This window comes from Pelophylax lessonae (genome assembly GCF_965119305.1).
Source record: "Pelophylax lessonae genome assembly, chromosome: 12".
Taxonomy (NCBI): Eukaryota; Metazoa; Chordata; class Amphibia; order Anura; family Ranidae; genus Pelophylax; species Pelophylax lessonae.
The window spans coordinates 179,475,524-179,489,940 of record NC_138779.1 but is presented as its reverse complement, the minus strand read 5'-3'; positions in this window follow the sequence as shown (position 1 = coordinate 179,489,940).

Here is a 14,417-nt window from a genome sequence, read left to right as displayed (position 1 = left end):
GTGCTGAATCCTCGACTTTAAGTCCAGAAGATCCAGGACTGTGGATTATAGAACTGACACTGCGGTACTGCAAAGTCACTGGCTACTCCCCCCCCCCCCCCCCCCCAGGCCTTGCACTGACTTGAGGTAGTTTGTTGTAGGTTCCTGTATGGCTGCAACTCTCAACTGACACTCTGTACAATTCAGGGCCCAAACTGCAGATGCCCCCTTTAACCTTGAACTCTTCGGGGTTCACTGACTCTGTACCCCCTCAGTAACTTCAGGGTCCTCAACCTCGGTACCCCCTTTCCTCAACTAGCTGGCACTAGATCCTAGAACCTCTTCTGGAGTAGTCCCCTCTGACTTTAGGCAGAACCCCAGGGGCAATCCTCAGTACTCACGACCTGTGTAGGCTCCTGGGACTGGACCCCTCTCGCTCTCCGCAGGTTCTCGGCACACCGGATCCCCTCAGCTCAACTCGGCACTCTCTGGATTCCCAGGCGACACCCCCGAGACATCCGCTTCCTCAGACAGGAGGGGAGACAACCGTTCTCTCCCTTCTGGGACTCTGCTCCCACCAAAGACACTGTGTCACGCACTTCCCCCAAACTTGTATCCACTCTCAGAATCCTTTGCGACAAAATCTGCCTCCTGGGGTAGTTACAAGCTTGAATGTATCCCCTGATTGGGCTTCCTCCACTACCCTATGAGAAGCCTCCCACAGGAGCCAGTGGGGAGACTTCCCATTCAGCAAACACATCTGGAACCCATGACACCGTAACTAATAGAAATCATGGCCCTGCTGTTAGGCAGACAAGGCCCACTATACATTTACCTACCACCTACCTGTATGGTGCTACACCCACCCCACACCAAAATTAGTCAGGTCCCTCTGACTCTGAGGCAGCCGCCTCCTACCAAATAAAATCAGGAGTATCCCACAAACTTGGAAAAGGGGAAAAATGAATTTACAAATAAATTAGCGTGAAAAAATATATCTTTACACTCTGCTGTACATGTATGATGCACAGTTTAAGGTGCATGGTAAAAGGTGCACTTTGAGCACTTCAGTGAGGAAACAGGGCAGGCCATAGTCTCTCATGACCTACAGTCCTGCTGAGTCAGGGAAACCTCACAGGGGTCCAGCAAGGCACCCCCACCAGAGTTCTTGAACACGCTTGAACTCCGTATCAATATTTTCATCTGTACAGACTGTGGAGGAAGTCCCACACAGCCATTTGTAATCCACAAAAGGTCCTGGCCCAAGGGACCTAGCACACGAAAAATTGCCCAGAAGACCCGGACCCGATGGTCCCAAAAGTCTGGCATCACAACACTTTGAGTTCCCAAAAGACCCTGGCCCAAGGGGTCTGTTTTAAACTGCAATACTTGTAAACTTGAATCCAGCTTCACATCACTTTTAAAGTTTACTTGTTCAGTTGTGGTAACCAGCTGGCCACACAATTTTTTTCTCTTGGATCTCCTCCTGTTTTGGGTGGGTTGACAATCCTCAGATGTAGTACTCAGGGTGGGGCACTTGTACATACTCCCCTTGCACATTTTTGACCTGAATGGACCAAGCATGTCTTGACCCATCTTGGCGACGGACCTCCACCCTGTCTATGTAGATGGAGCGCCTGAAATACCACTGAGCTTTGACTTTGAATTTTTCTTTCAGTCCCTCCTCTGGGGAGTCCCGGTAAGGCTTAGTTACAAATAGGTAGTCCCAGATAAGTTAATCGCACCAAAAGTCCCTGTACTTCTCCACCAATAGCATCACTTCCCTTGGTGCATAAGGGTAGTCATAGCCATATTCCAATGCAACCTTTCTCTGCATCCACCGCTGCATCCTGGACAACCGCGGGAGGGTCCTCCAGTTACCTCTCCCTGGTGGAGAAAATGGGGTAAATATTCTCTGTATCATCTCTTCATATGCTGTATTTTGGTCCCTGGCCCTAGCAATGTTCCCGGGTGGGGTGAGGTCTGGGACCCTTGTGACGTAGGCGTCGCAGAACCCCAATTGCTGGGCCAGTTCCCCCCTTTCAATAGCTTCCTTGGCCTCCTGGTCTAAGGGTACAGTCATTTCGGGACCTGGGGAGCTGCTCCCAGCCTCTGGCCCCCATTCCCACTGGGTCTCATCAATTGATCCCCAATCATCCATGCCTTCAAAGGACCCGTACTTCATGTAAAATGATGGGGAATCAATTTTAACAGGGCATCTCTCACCCTCACTGCTGGTGCTAGAAGATGACACCTGGGTGTAACGCTCCTGCGTTTTATGTATGATGTGGATTTACAGCTGCAGAAATATTCCACTTCAGTAGTCATGTAGAGAAACGCTGAGACACCAATCCCAACTCCCAAAGACTCATCATGTGTGGATGATCTCAATTCAGCAAGCAAATACACACACTCAATAAGATGTTCCTAGAGTGACTTATGTATATAGTAACACAGTGATGATAGGCTGAAGAGAGAGGTTGGGTAGAGATGGTAGATGACAGACACTTGAAAGGAAATGTTCTTGAAAGTAAGATAGTAGCAGATGGGATGCAGATAGGTTAGCAATCATGGTAGCAGATGATAGAGTAGCAGGTGAACATACAGGAGAGACCAACCCAGTGCAAGAGCAAATGGTAGTAGGCTCAAGAGCTAGCAATCTTAGATAATGCAGATGTAATAATAGTCCTTAGTATGCAGAGCTAGATAGTGTAAGCTTTAGTATAAAGATTATAGAGGTTTCCCCTGTGGAGTACTTATCACTAGTAGCAATGTAGCAGAGGAGAGGATCGGCAAGAGTGGATGATCCGGTAGCGGGATACAGGGATCAGCGCAGCGTGGTTCCGACAGCGAGGTATGCTTGCAAGCATGAGAGCTTCAAGACAGGTTAGCATCAAGGCACAAAGCAGGTTGAACGAACACATGTGAGTGAGAGCTGGTGATTTAAATAGCTGTTCAGTCGGGCGCTCAGTGATGACAGCATCAGTCTTAAAGGTAAACACACCTATATGTGCTTCATCTATCTAGGTAGATGGAAAGCACCCGGAAATGATGTGATAGGAGGCACTGAGAGTGCCAGAACCTTACAGTACCCCCCCCCCCCCCCGTAAGGCCGGCTCCGGAAGGCCTCTAAGGCTGGTTGTCGATATAAGAATCGGAAAAAGCTGGTTGCCGATGTGAGAATCGGAAAAGACTGGTTGCCGATATGAGAATCGGATAACACTGGTTGCCGATACGAGAATCGCATAATACTGGTTGCCGATACGAGAATCGGATAAGACTGGTTGCCGATACGAGAATCGGATAAGACTGGTTGCCGATACGAGAATCGGATAAGACTGGTTGCCGATACGAGAATCGGATAAGACTGGTTGCCGATACGAGAATCGGATAAGACTAGTTGCCGATACGAGAATCGGATAAGACTGGTTGCCGATACGAGAATCGGATAAGACTGGTTGCCGATACGAGAATCGGATAAGACTGGTTGCCGATGTGAAAATCGGATAAGACTGGTTGCCGATATGAGAATCGGATAAGACTGGTTGCCGATATGAGAATCGGATAAGACTGGTTGCCGATATGAGAATCGGATAAGACTGGTTGCCGATACGAGAATCGGATAAGACTGGTTGCCGATACGAGAATCGGATAAGACTGGTTGCCGATGTGAAAATCGGATAAGACTGGTTGCCGATATGAGAATCGGATAAGACTGGTTGCCGATATGAGAATCGGATAAGACTGGTTGCCGATACGAGAATCGGATAAGGCTGGTTGCCGATACGAGAATCGGATAAGGCTGGTTGCCGATACGAGAATCGGATAAGACTGGTTGCCGATATGAGAATCGGAAAAAAAAAAAACTGGTTGCCGATATGAGAATCGGATAAGACTGGTTGCCGATACGAGAATCGGATAAGACTGGTTGCCGATGTGAAAATCGGAAAAAAACTGGTTGCCGATGCGAGAATCGGATAAGATTGGTTGCCGATATGAGAATCGGGAAAAACCAGACTGGTTGCCGATATGAGAATCGGAAAAAAAAACTGGTTGCCGATGTGAGAATCGGATCACTTGTTGCCGATATGAGAATCGGATCAGGTTGGTAACCGATGTGAGAATCGGATCACTTGTTGCCGATACGAGAATCGGATCAGGTTGGTAACCGATGTGAGAATCGGATCACTTGTTGCCGATATGAGAATCGGATCAGGTTGGTAACCGATGTGAGAATCGGATCACTTGTTGCCGATATGAGAATCGGATCAGGTTGGTAACCGATGTGAGAATCGGATCACTTGTTGCCGATATGAGAATCGGATCAGGTTGGTAACCGATGTGAGAATCGGATCACTTGTTGCCGATATGAGAATCGGATCAGGTTGGTAACCCGATGTGAGAATCGGATCACTTGTTGCCGATATGAGAATCGGATCAGTTATTGCCGATATGAGAATTGGATCAGGTTGGTAACCGATGCGAGAATCGGATCACTTGTTGCCGATACGAGAATCGGATCAGGTTGGTAACCGATGTGAGAATCGGATCACTTGTTGCCGATATGAAAATCGGATCAGGTTGGTAACCGATGTGAGAATCGGATCACTTGTTGCCGATATGAGAATCGGATCAGGTTGGTAACCGATGTGAGAATCGGATCACTTGTTGTTAGGGTGTCTGCTACATGAAGCCCTCACTAGAATCGGACGCATAACCATCCGAAGTAATCCTAGTAGTCCTAGCAACCAATGCTTCTTCAAACATCCTCAGATCCTTCCTACATACCACCGTGCCATTAGAAGCGCGTACGCAGTCAGGTGCAAGAATCTCAATGTTTTCATTGGAAGCTAGAAATGTACTTGCAAAAATAGGAGTATCTATACCAACATCTGCCAATTTCTGGGTGTCCTTTTCTGATATAGAACGGGGACAGGGCTGGCAACAGCCTTGGTAATTTCCAGGCTGTTTTTCAGGGAAGACCGTTCGGATTCGCCTGGCCTCCATTGGGAGAGCCTTAGGCCTATGGGGTCGGGTTGGGCAGGATGTAATGAAATGTCCCCCTTCTCCACAATAAAAACAAAGGCCACAGATTCTCCTGTGATCTTTTTTTTTTTTGTAAGGACAACTTAGTATGTATGGCACCAATCTCCATAGGCTCCTCATCCATCTCTGTAGGATCAGGGTTCAAATGAGATGTGTCAGAGTGACAAGGCTGACTGTTTAAGGCAGGCTTGGACCATGACCAGGCAGGATCACCATATTCATTTGGTTTCCTTTTTTCCCTAGGTAGCCGGGGTCTGCGGTTACCTGGAGCAGGTTTAGGAGTAGATTTTTGGGAGGGGAGACACTGGGAGTGCATCGCAATTGCAAATGATTCCCAATTGTCTAGGATCTGACTTTTTTCTTGCAGTTTCTCGTATGCCCACGTTTTCATTTTGCCAGAAAGCAAATTAATGGCAGCATGCACTTTAATAAAGTCATTATGATAGGTCCTAGGCTTAAGGATAAATAGGAGCTCACAATCCATACAAAAAAAAAGAAAAGAGGAACGGGAACCATCAAACCTGTCTGGTAGAAGGACAAGAGGTTCTGGGGGTTGAGCAGCAGTAGGCTGTGTCAGTCTGGCCACCTGCTGCGTCAGAGCCTGATTGTCTTCTTTTAATTCAGTAAGTGCGTGTATTAACGCAGTTACTTGTTGTGTTAACTGTGTCACCTGAGTGGTCATTTCTGCTGAATCCATTTTATCTGGTTCGTTCAATCTGTAACGCTCCTGCGTTTTATGTATGATGTGGATTTACAGCTGCAGAAATATTCCACTTCAGTAGTCATGTAGAGAAACGCTGAGACACCAATCCCAACTCCCAAAGACTCATCATGTGTGGATGATCTCAATTCAGCAAGCAAATACACACACTCAATAAGATGTTCCTAGAGTGACTTATGTATATAGTAACACAGTGATGATAGGCTGAAGAGAGAGGTTGGGTAGAGATGGTAGATGACAGACACTTGAAAGGAAATGTTCTTGAAAGTAAGATAGTAGCAGATGGGATGCAGATAGGTTAGCAATCATGTATGGTAGCAGATGATAGAGTAGCAGGTGAACATACAGGAGAGACCAACCCAGTGCAAGAGCAAATGGTAGTAGGCTCAAGAGCTAGCAATCTTAGATAATGCAGATGTAATAATAGTCCTTAGTATGCAGAGCTAGATAGTGTAAGCTTTAGTATAAAGGTTATAGAGGTTTCCCCTGTGGGGTACTTATCACTAGTAGCAATGTAGCAGAGGAGAGGTTCGGCAAGAGCGGATGATCCGGTAGCGGGATACAGGGATCAGCGCAGCGTGGTTCCGACAGCGAGGTATGCTTGCAAGCATGAGAGCTTCAAGACAGGTTAGCATCAAGGCACAAAGCAGGTTGAACGAACACATGTGAGTGAGAGCTGGTGATTTAAATAGCTGTTCAGTCCGGCGCTCAGTGATGACAGCATCAGTCTTAAAGGTAAACACACCTATATGTGCTTCATCTATCTAGGTAGATGGAAAGCACCCGGAAATGATGTGATAGGAGGCACTGAGAGTGCCAGAACCTTACACTGGGTGGCTTCTGTCTTGACAGGCTGTGGAACAGTAATAGGGGCGGATCCCGTTATGGCCTTGCTGTAGGTATCTCTGGCCACTCTCCTACGGTTTCGGTGGACACGGATCCCCTCCCTATGGAGCTCCACGACCGAACTCCCTTCCCGCAGACTGTAGGCCCACCGACTGTTGGCAAGGCCTCCTTCTGCATCATCAGCCTGAACATGCCCCTTCCTGCTATGCGGAGGAACTTTGACTTGTTCCCAGTCCCCTCCTGGGTGAGGCCGGTTTCCCATATAACAGTAAGCTTCCTGGGATGGCCCTCACCCTTCTCTGCCCTGAGCAGCAGATTGCCACATTGCCCACATTGAACCCACGCCTGCACTTTCAGAGTAATGGTGACACATTGGGGACATACCACTCCAAGGAACTCTCGACCTCCTCCAGGGCACAATGTGAGTCTGCCGTCCGGCACCATCCGGATACCGGTATCTCAAACGAGGGGGGGGGGGGGAAATCGGGCTGGTGGATCAGCTCCTGGCTTTGCTCCGCAGGGTTTTCGCCCATGGTGGCAGTAACAGCGGGAACACTCTTTGCTCCTCTGATGAAGACATGCCTCCTTCTCCTACACGTGTCTCCGGCACGGACGCACCCGAAGAAGGGGATATTAATAGAGTCCCCTGGATCACTCCTGATTGGCCAGAGGTTCCCGCTATCTCTACCCTTTCACCAATTTGGGCGGTTACTCCTCCCACTGGGCAGACCTGCACGTGGCGCGCATTCCTGCGCGGTACTGTAACTCTTCCCCTGCCATGCTGCTTCGCTGCAAACCTTTGGGAAGTAGCTTCAAAACGAATTGTCACTTGCTAGACACACATCCGCCCATCTCAATTGCACTAGGGCCTCCACTGTGCTTTTCCTGACTGATGCCAGCTGTCCCTTCCTGCTCGGCAAGAGTAGCATCCTGCTGCCGGTTGCACCTCTTCCTTGCCACACACGTGCAATCCTCATCTTCCATACTGGCTCTGGGACTAGCCCTACTGCCCTTCTTGGCATGGCCGACTACCATCCCCACAGTATGTGTGCAGCAACTAATAAATGCCCCTCTGTCAAATGCATGGTCAACATTCTTCCACATAACATGCACCATCACCAGGCCCCTGGCACCTCTCTTCCCGTGCCCCCGGCCTCCATGTTCACTGTCCACACTAGGACCTCCGGCGTCCACTTCTCTGTCCTCCCCAGGACCCTTGATGCCATCTTCACTGCCCACACGGGGGCTTCTTACTGTTAAGCAGTTGCAGCACTCATATATTCGGACACATTCCCTCCTGCTCTCCATTTTCTGATAGCAGAATACATTTCATAATTCATATGAAAAGTCTTGGTCACATTACAATCTTTCTTGGAGCATTTGCGTTGCCACAAGCATCCCTCCATGTGGGCTTCCAGCCTCAACCTACTCTCCCTGCCTCCCGCAGTTGCAGTCCCACACCTTGCCTGGCGCTTGAATAGCAATTCCGGACACAAAAATTGACTTTTTGGACTTTTTCTTTTGCCATTGCCAAGGCCAACTGGCCCAGTAACTAATGGCAAAACCCCGGACAAGCCCCCCAAATGTAGCAAGGTTTCCAGGGCTGTGACCTGATGTGGGTCTGCCATTGTTACCGGTTACCTATCCAGCCTATGTGAGCTGCGACCCTGAGTGTGAGAACTGAGACATTGAGAACTCCAGCATCTTTGATTTGTGGTTTTATTGTAGACTAGACATTAAGCCCGTTAAATTAACGGGCACTAGAACATATGGCTGACTGAGCGGCTCTCGCTTATCTCTTTTTTTTTTTCTAACAACGCGAGAGCCGCATGACGTAGTCAGCTCTGCGCATAGATGCCCTGTTGCCCTAGCAACAAAGACACGCGCAGAGCTGACCGAGTGGCTCTCGATACTGGGGTGTATAATATATGATGAGGTGATTATATTGGGGTGTATGTAGGATATCACAATATATGATGAGGTGATTTCTGTCCTCAGCCCTGTGAGGTGAATTCGCAGTTGTAATACTCAGTTGGCCAGTAGATGGCGGTGGTTTCCTCAGGCGGAGATGATTTGTCTCCGGCCGCTCTCTGTAGTTGTAGTCTTGCTGCTCTTTGCCTGGACTCGGAGCTGTCAGTTAGTTTGGTCAGTCGGTCAGTGTAAGGATTGTGTGTGTGGCCGGTCATGGCCTCTAGCGGCTCTATCCAGATCCCCCGGCGCCTGCCTCTTCTCCTGACCCATGAGGGAGCCGTGTCTAAGGGCCTGACCAAGAAGGGGGCCACTCCAGAGTAGAGTAGTAAGAGGACGGGTGTTGGCTGGTAGAGTGAAAGGGGGTGCTAGGCAAGTACCCTGAAATAAGTGCTAAGAAAGTGTTTATTCAGGAACTTTACCTCAGATTCTATCAATCTATTGGCAAGGTGAAACTGCGGCCTTGCCGCCTCCTCAGATGAAGTCCTCAGCATTGTGAATAGTTCAAGTTCTGGAGTATCGCACTCATCCCTTCTCCCAAACTAAAACAACAAAAACAACAACCCCTAGACTGTTCATTGACTGAGCCGGAAAGTAAAGTGTTAAGATGCTGCATGCAGTTGCTACCGGTAACCCAGACAGACCCGAAAAGGTGAGAAATCCAGCAGCCCTCAAGGGGGCAGTCCTACACAGGTAAGGGGTGTCTGTAGATAAAAACAAACTGTGAGGCTTTGACCAAAGTTTAATAATGCCCTTGCTATAGGTATAGCACTTACCTCATGAATCCTGACTGGAATATTGCCAGGACGTCACTAGGATGTCCTGTAGAGAGGCCTAGTTGTTACTTTTCACCTCCACCATCACAGGAGTGAACGGTTTCCTCTGATTCAAAACCCCTTCAAATGCTCTTTCTCTTCCCTAATGCAGTTGTTCTAAGCTCAGTGCTTGAGAGCTCACTCCTGTGATGGTGGAGGTGAGCAGTAATGACTAGGCCTCGCCACGAGGTACGTAAATGGCCTACACCTATAGCAAAGGCATGATTCAATTTTAGTCAGAGCTGCATAGTTTGCTTTTATCTACAGACACCCCTTATCTGCATCGGCAGATTTTTGGTAAAGATGAACTTACCTTTAAAAGCTTGTAAAAATCTTTTGAGGTTTCTGGAACTTCAGTTTTTGCATACTTGACTCTTTTTTTTTTACCATTTATTACATTTGACTGTTTGGTGTTTTGCCTTAAGTTCAAGTTAAATGACATTTTAATAGTATTGCAAAACAACTGAAATATCTACATTGCCTTTTCCGTTAGAAGCGAGTTATGCGTCGTCAGCTCAATGCGCTGTTCATTAATTATCTTCCCTCGGGCTTGGGAGCTGCTTGTTCGACAACACTGTTTGTGATTCCAAGTGCGAGGGAAGAATAATCTGTGCCCGGCAATTGCGTGTCCTCCTTAGGGTTGAAAGACATTTCACTTTGTTAATTTAATACTGTCATGGAGCGCTACCTGAAGGTCAATGATGCTTGGAGCTGCCTGGACCTGTCTCTACAAACTGCAGCGTCACCAAAACACTCTGGGTGCTTTTGCTTCACTATTCTAATATTATTTAGAGCTGCCGGGAGAGCAGGTGGAACTGGATGTAGATTTATAATATGCCTTCAGGCTGCTTCTTTGATCATACTGCAGTATAGGCAGAAAAACATTTAAGAGACCCATAACATTATATCTGCATTTAACGCATTTTATGCATGCTCGTTACCTTTAAAAGCTTCCCTTGTGTAGACATCCGTAGGCCCTGAGACTGCTGCTGGGTACCATCAACTTGGGTTTGATATCAGAAGCCACGGCTGACTCAGAGCTGTCACTCTATTATTTCCCTTCAATCCTTCCCTGGCAGCTACATTAAAGGTGTTGGAATACAATGTTCATTTGTATTTTATGCAACAACTGCATCAGCCAGTAGATGCCAGTATTTATAAGTTTGTAGCTGCATATATGCTTAAACCGGAGCTCCAGCCCCTCCCACCAAAAAATAAAAAAATGAAAAGTCAGACACTTACCTGTCCAGGGGGGCTTCACTTAAAGCGGAGTTCCACCCTGGGAATACTTTTCTTAATAAAAATACCCCCGGGACAGTCAGGGCTAGTACATTCCACAATGGCTAGCCTCCGATCTGTCCCGGGTTGCACTTACCTTTTTAGAAGAAATACTTACCTTGAAAAAGTATTGTCCAGCGCTGCCATCTCAGGTGTGGGCAGCTTGAAGCCAGCGCGATCCTCTTCTGTGTCCTCTTCCGTCTTCTTCGGTCCCACGATGCACTGCACCGGCCCCGCCGTCACTTGCGGTGCCGCAGCATCATCCCTGCACAGTTCTGGGCACGCCCAGAAGCTGTTTAGCAAGGTATGATGGCGCCTGCACCGGAACTGACGTCGGGGCCGGTGCAGGCGTATTGATTCCTGGGAGCGATGACGTTCAGGTATCATTGCAAGCCAGGAAGTGACGAATCGCCGTGGCCGCCGAGGGGAGGAAGAGGAAGTAAGGTAAGTATATTTTAACCACTTCCATACCGAGTCATGTAAAATGACGTCGGCAAAGTGGTTGTCTAGATCCGGGCCGCCGTCATATGACGTCGGCCCGTTCTAGCTGCTACTGCGCGCCCCCGGCGGCACGCAGCGGCGCGATCAGGGATGAGGCTCGTCCCTCGGACATAGCCCATCCCTGATCAAGGTAAACAGCCAATAGAAATTGGCTGTTTACCACGTGATCGGCTGTGTCAATCACAGCCGATCACATGAGCGGCTCCAGCACGAGCCGCTCGTTCTCTCTGCAATGCGCGCCCCCGGGGGCGCGCAGAGCAGCGATCGGGGACGAGGCTCGTCCCTCGGACAGAGTCGATCCCCGATCTAGGTAAAGAGCCAATGAAATTGGCTCTTTACCACGTGACCGGCTGTGTCCAATCACAGCCGGTCACAAATGTCAACAGAGAACACGGTAACTAGCTGTCACCGTGTTCTCCTCCTCACACACTGATCCTGTGTGAGGAGGAGATTGTGGTAACAGCTAGTTACCAACTACAGTGCACCCTAAACACACTGATTGCCCCCCCCCCCAATAAAGAGCACCTGTCACTAGCCCATCAAAGTACCCGAGTACCTGTCACCAGCCCATCAGGTACTCAGATGACAGGTACTTGGGTACTCTGATGGGCTGGTGACAGGTATTCGGGTACTCTGATGACAGGTACTCTGATGACGGATACTCTGATGACAGGTACTCGGGTACTCTGACGGGTACTCGGGTACTCTGATGACAGGTACTCGGGTACTCTGATGACAGGTACTCGGGTACTCTGATGACAGGTACTCGGGTACTCTGATGACGGGTACTCTGATGACGGGTACTCGGGTACTCTGATGACGGGTACTCGGGTACTCTGATGACAGGTACTCGAGTACTCTGATGACGGGTACTCGAGTACTCTGATGACGGGTACTCGGGTACTCTGATGACGGGTAATCGGGTACTTTGAGTACCTGTCAACGGAGTACCCGTCATCAGAGTACCTGAGTACCTGTCACCTACCCATCAGAGTACCCGAGTACCTTCCACCTGCTCATCAGAGTACCTGACGCCTGAAGTACCCAAGTACTTGCCGCCTGCTCATCAGTACCCATCACTACTCATCAGTACTCATCAGTACTCATCAGTACCTATCACGTATCACTACTGATCATCAGTACCCATCAGTACAGTATCACCTATCACCTATCAGTCAGTGAGTACTACTCATCAGTACCTATCACCTGCCTGTCACCTGCCCATCAGAGTACCCGAGTACCTGTCACCTGCCTATCGGAGTACCCGAGTACCTGCCACCTGCTCATCAGTACCAGAGTACCTGTCACCTGCCCAACAAAGTACCCGAGTACCTGTCACCCTTCATACAGCCACCATGTCCAAGTCCAAAAAGGTTTATATACGTCCTCTGTTTAAACCTAAATACCGGTGTTATGGCAGCAGATAGCTGCCATAACCCTGGTATTTTTTTAAACGGTGGACGGTTGGCTTTCCGATAAGGGTGGTCCCAGCGGCGGATTCGCCGTGGGATCACCCTTCCGGGATGGCGGAAGAGGCGCCCCCCCCCTCCCGACGCGTTCCGGTCCTTTTCCCCGCTTACCGGACCCGCCGGCAGCGGGGAAAACGATCCGGTCCCGAATCCTCACAGACAGGATGTCGAGTGAGGGCAAGCTTGCCCTCACTTGACTCTATGGTCTTGGAGGACCGGAGCTACGGAAAATGTTGTTGCCTAGCAACCGGTTTAAAGGTCCTTTTTTTTTTTTTTTTCATTTTATATTATAATTATTTATTTATTTATTTTTTTTCTATCTTTTAGTGTACTTGTGAGATCTGAGGACTTTTTGACCCCAGATCTCACAAAAAAGAGGTCCTGTCGTGCCTATTTCTATTACGAGGAATATTTACATTTCTTTTAATAGAAATAAAAATGATCAATTTTTTTTTTTTTTTAAACGGTGTAAAAATAAAAAATAATAAATAAAATAAATAGTAAAAAAAAAAAAAAATTAAAGCGCCCTGTCCCCGTTAGCTCGCGCGCAGAAGCGAATGCATACAGAAACCCCGCCCACATATGTAAACGGTGTTCAAACCACACATGTGAGGTATCGCCGCGATCGTTGGAGCAAGGGGAATAATTTGAGCCCTAGACCTCCTCTGTAACTCAAAGATGGCAACCTGTAGAAATTTTTAAATTGTCGCCTATGGGGATTTTTAAGTACCAAAGTTTGTCACCATTCCGTGAGCGTGCGCAATTTTGAAACATGACATGTTGGGTATCTATTTACTCGGCGTAACATTATCTTTCACATTATGGAAAAAAATTGGGCTAACTTTACTGGTTTCTTATTTTTTAATTAAAAAAAGTTAATTTTTTCCAAAAAAATTGCGTTTGGAAGACCGCTACGCAAATACGGTGTGATAAAAAATATTGCAATAATCTCCATTTTATTCTCTAGGGTCTCTGCTAAAAAAAAAATATATAATGTTTGGGGGTTCTAAGCAGTTTTCTAGCAAAACAACTGATTTTAGCTTGTAAACACCAAATGTCAAAAATAGGCCTAGGCATATGGCTAGGATGCATGATGATGCTCCTTGGATGTTAGGCCCCTCTATATGGCTAGGCTGTGAAAAAGTCTCACACATGTGGTATTGCCATACTCAGGAGGAGTGGCAGAATGTATTTTGGGGTGTCATTTTTGCTGTGTACATGCTATGTGTTAGGAATATCCTATAAATTGACAACTTTGTGTAAAAAAAAAAAAGTTTTCATTTTTTTCCCACATTTTCCAAAAACCTGTGGAAAAAAATGATATGTTCAAACGACCCATAATGCCTCATAGAATATACGTTGGAGTGTTTGCTTTCCAAAATGGGGTCATTTTGTGGACTTTTCCATTGTATTGGTGCTCTAGGGCCTTGAAAAGTGTGATAGGTAGTAAGAAAGTTTTATGTGTATTTATGCTCCTAGAACGCCTGAATGTGCTTCTTGGACGTGGAGTCTCTTTTTGTGGCCAGGCTGTGTAAAAGTCTCACACATGTGGTATCGCCATACTCGGAAGGAGTAGCAGAATGTATTTTTGGGTGTAATTTTTGCTGTGTACATGCTATGTGTTAGAAATAGCTTATAAATTGACAACTTTGTGGGAAAAAAAATAAAAAAAATTTTTTTTCTTCATTTTCCCAAGAATTGTGGGAAAAAATTACAACTTCAAAAAACTCACCATGCCTCTTACTAAATACCTTGGACTGTCTACTTTACAAAAAGGGGTCATTTGGTCGGTAT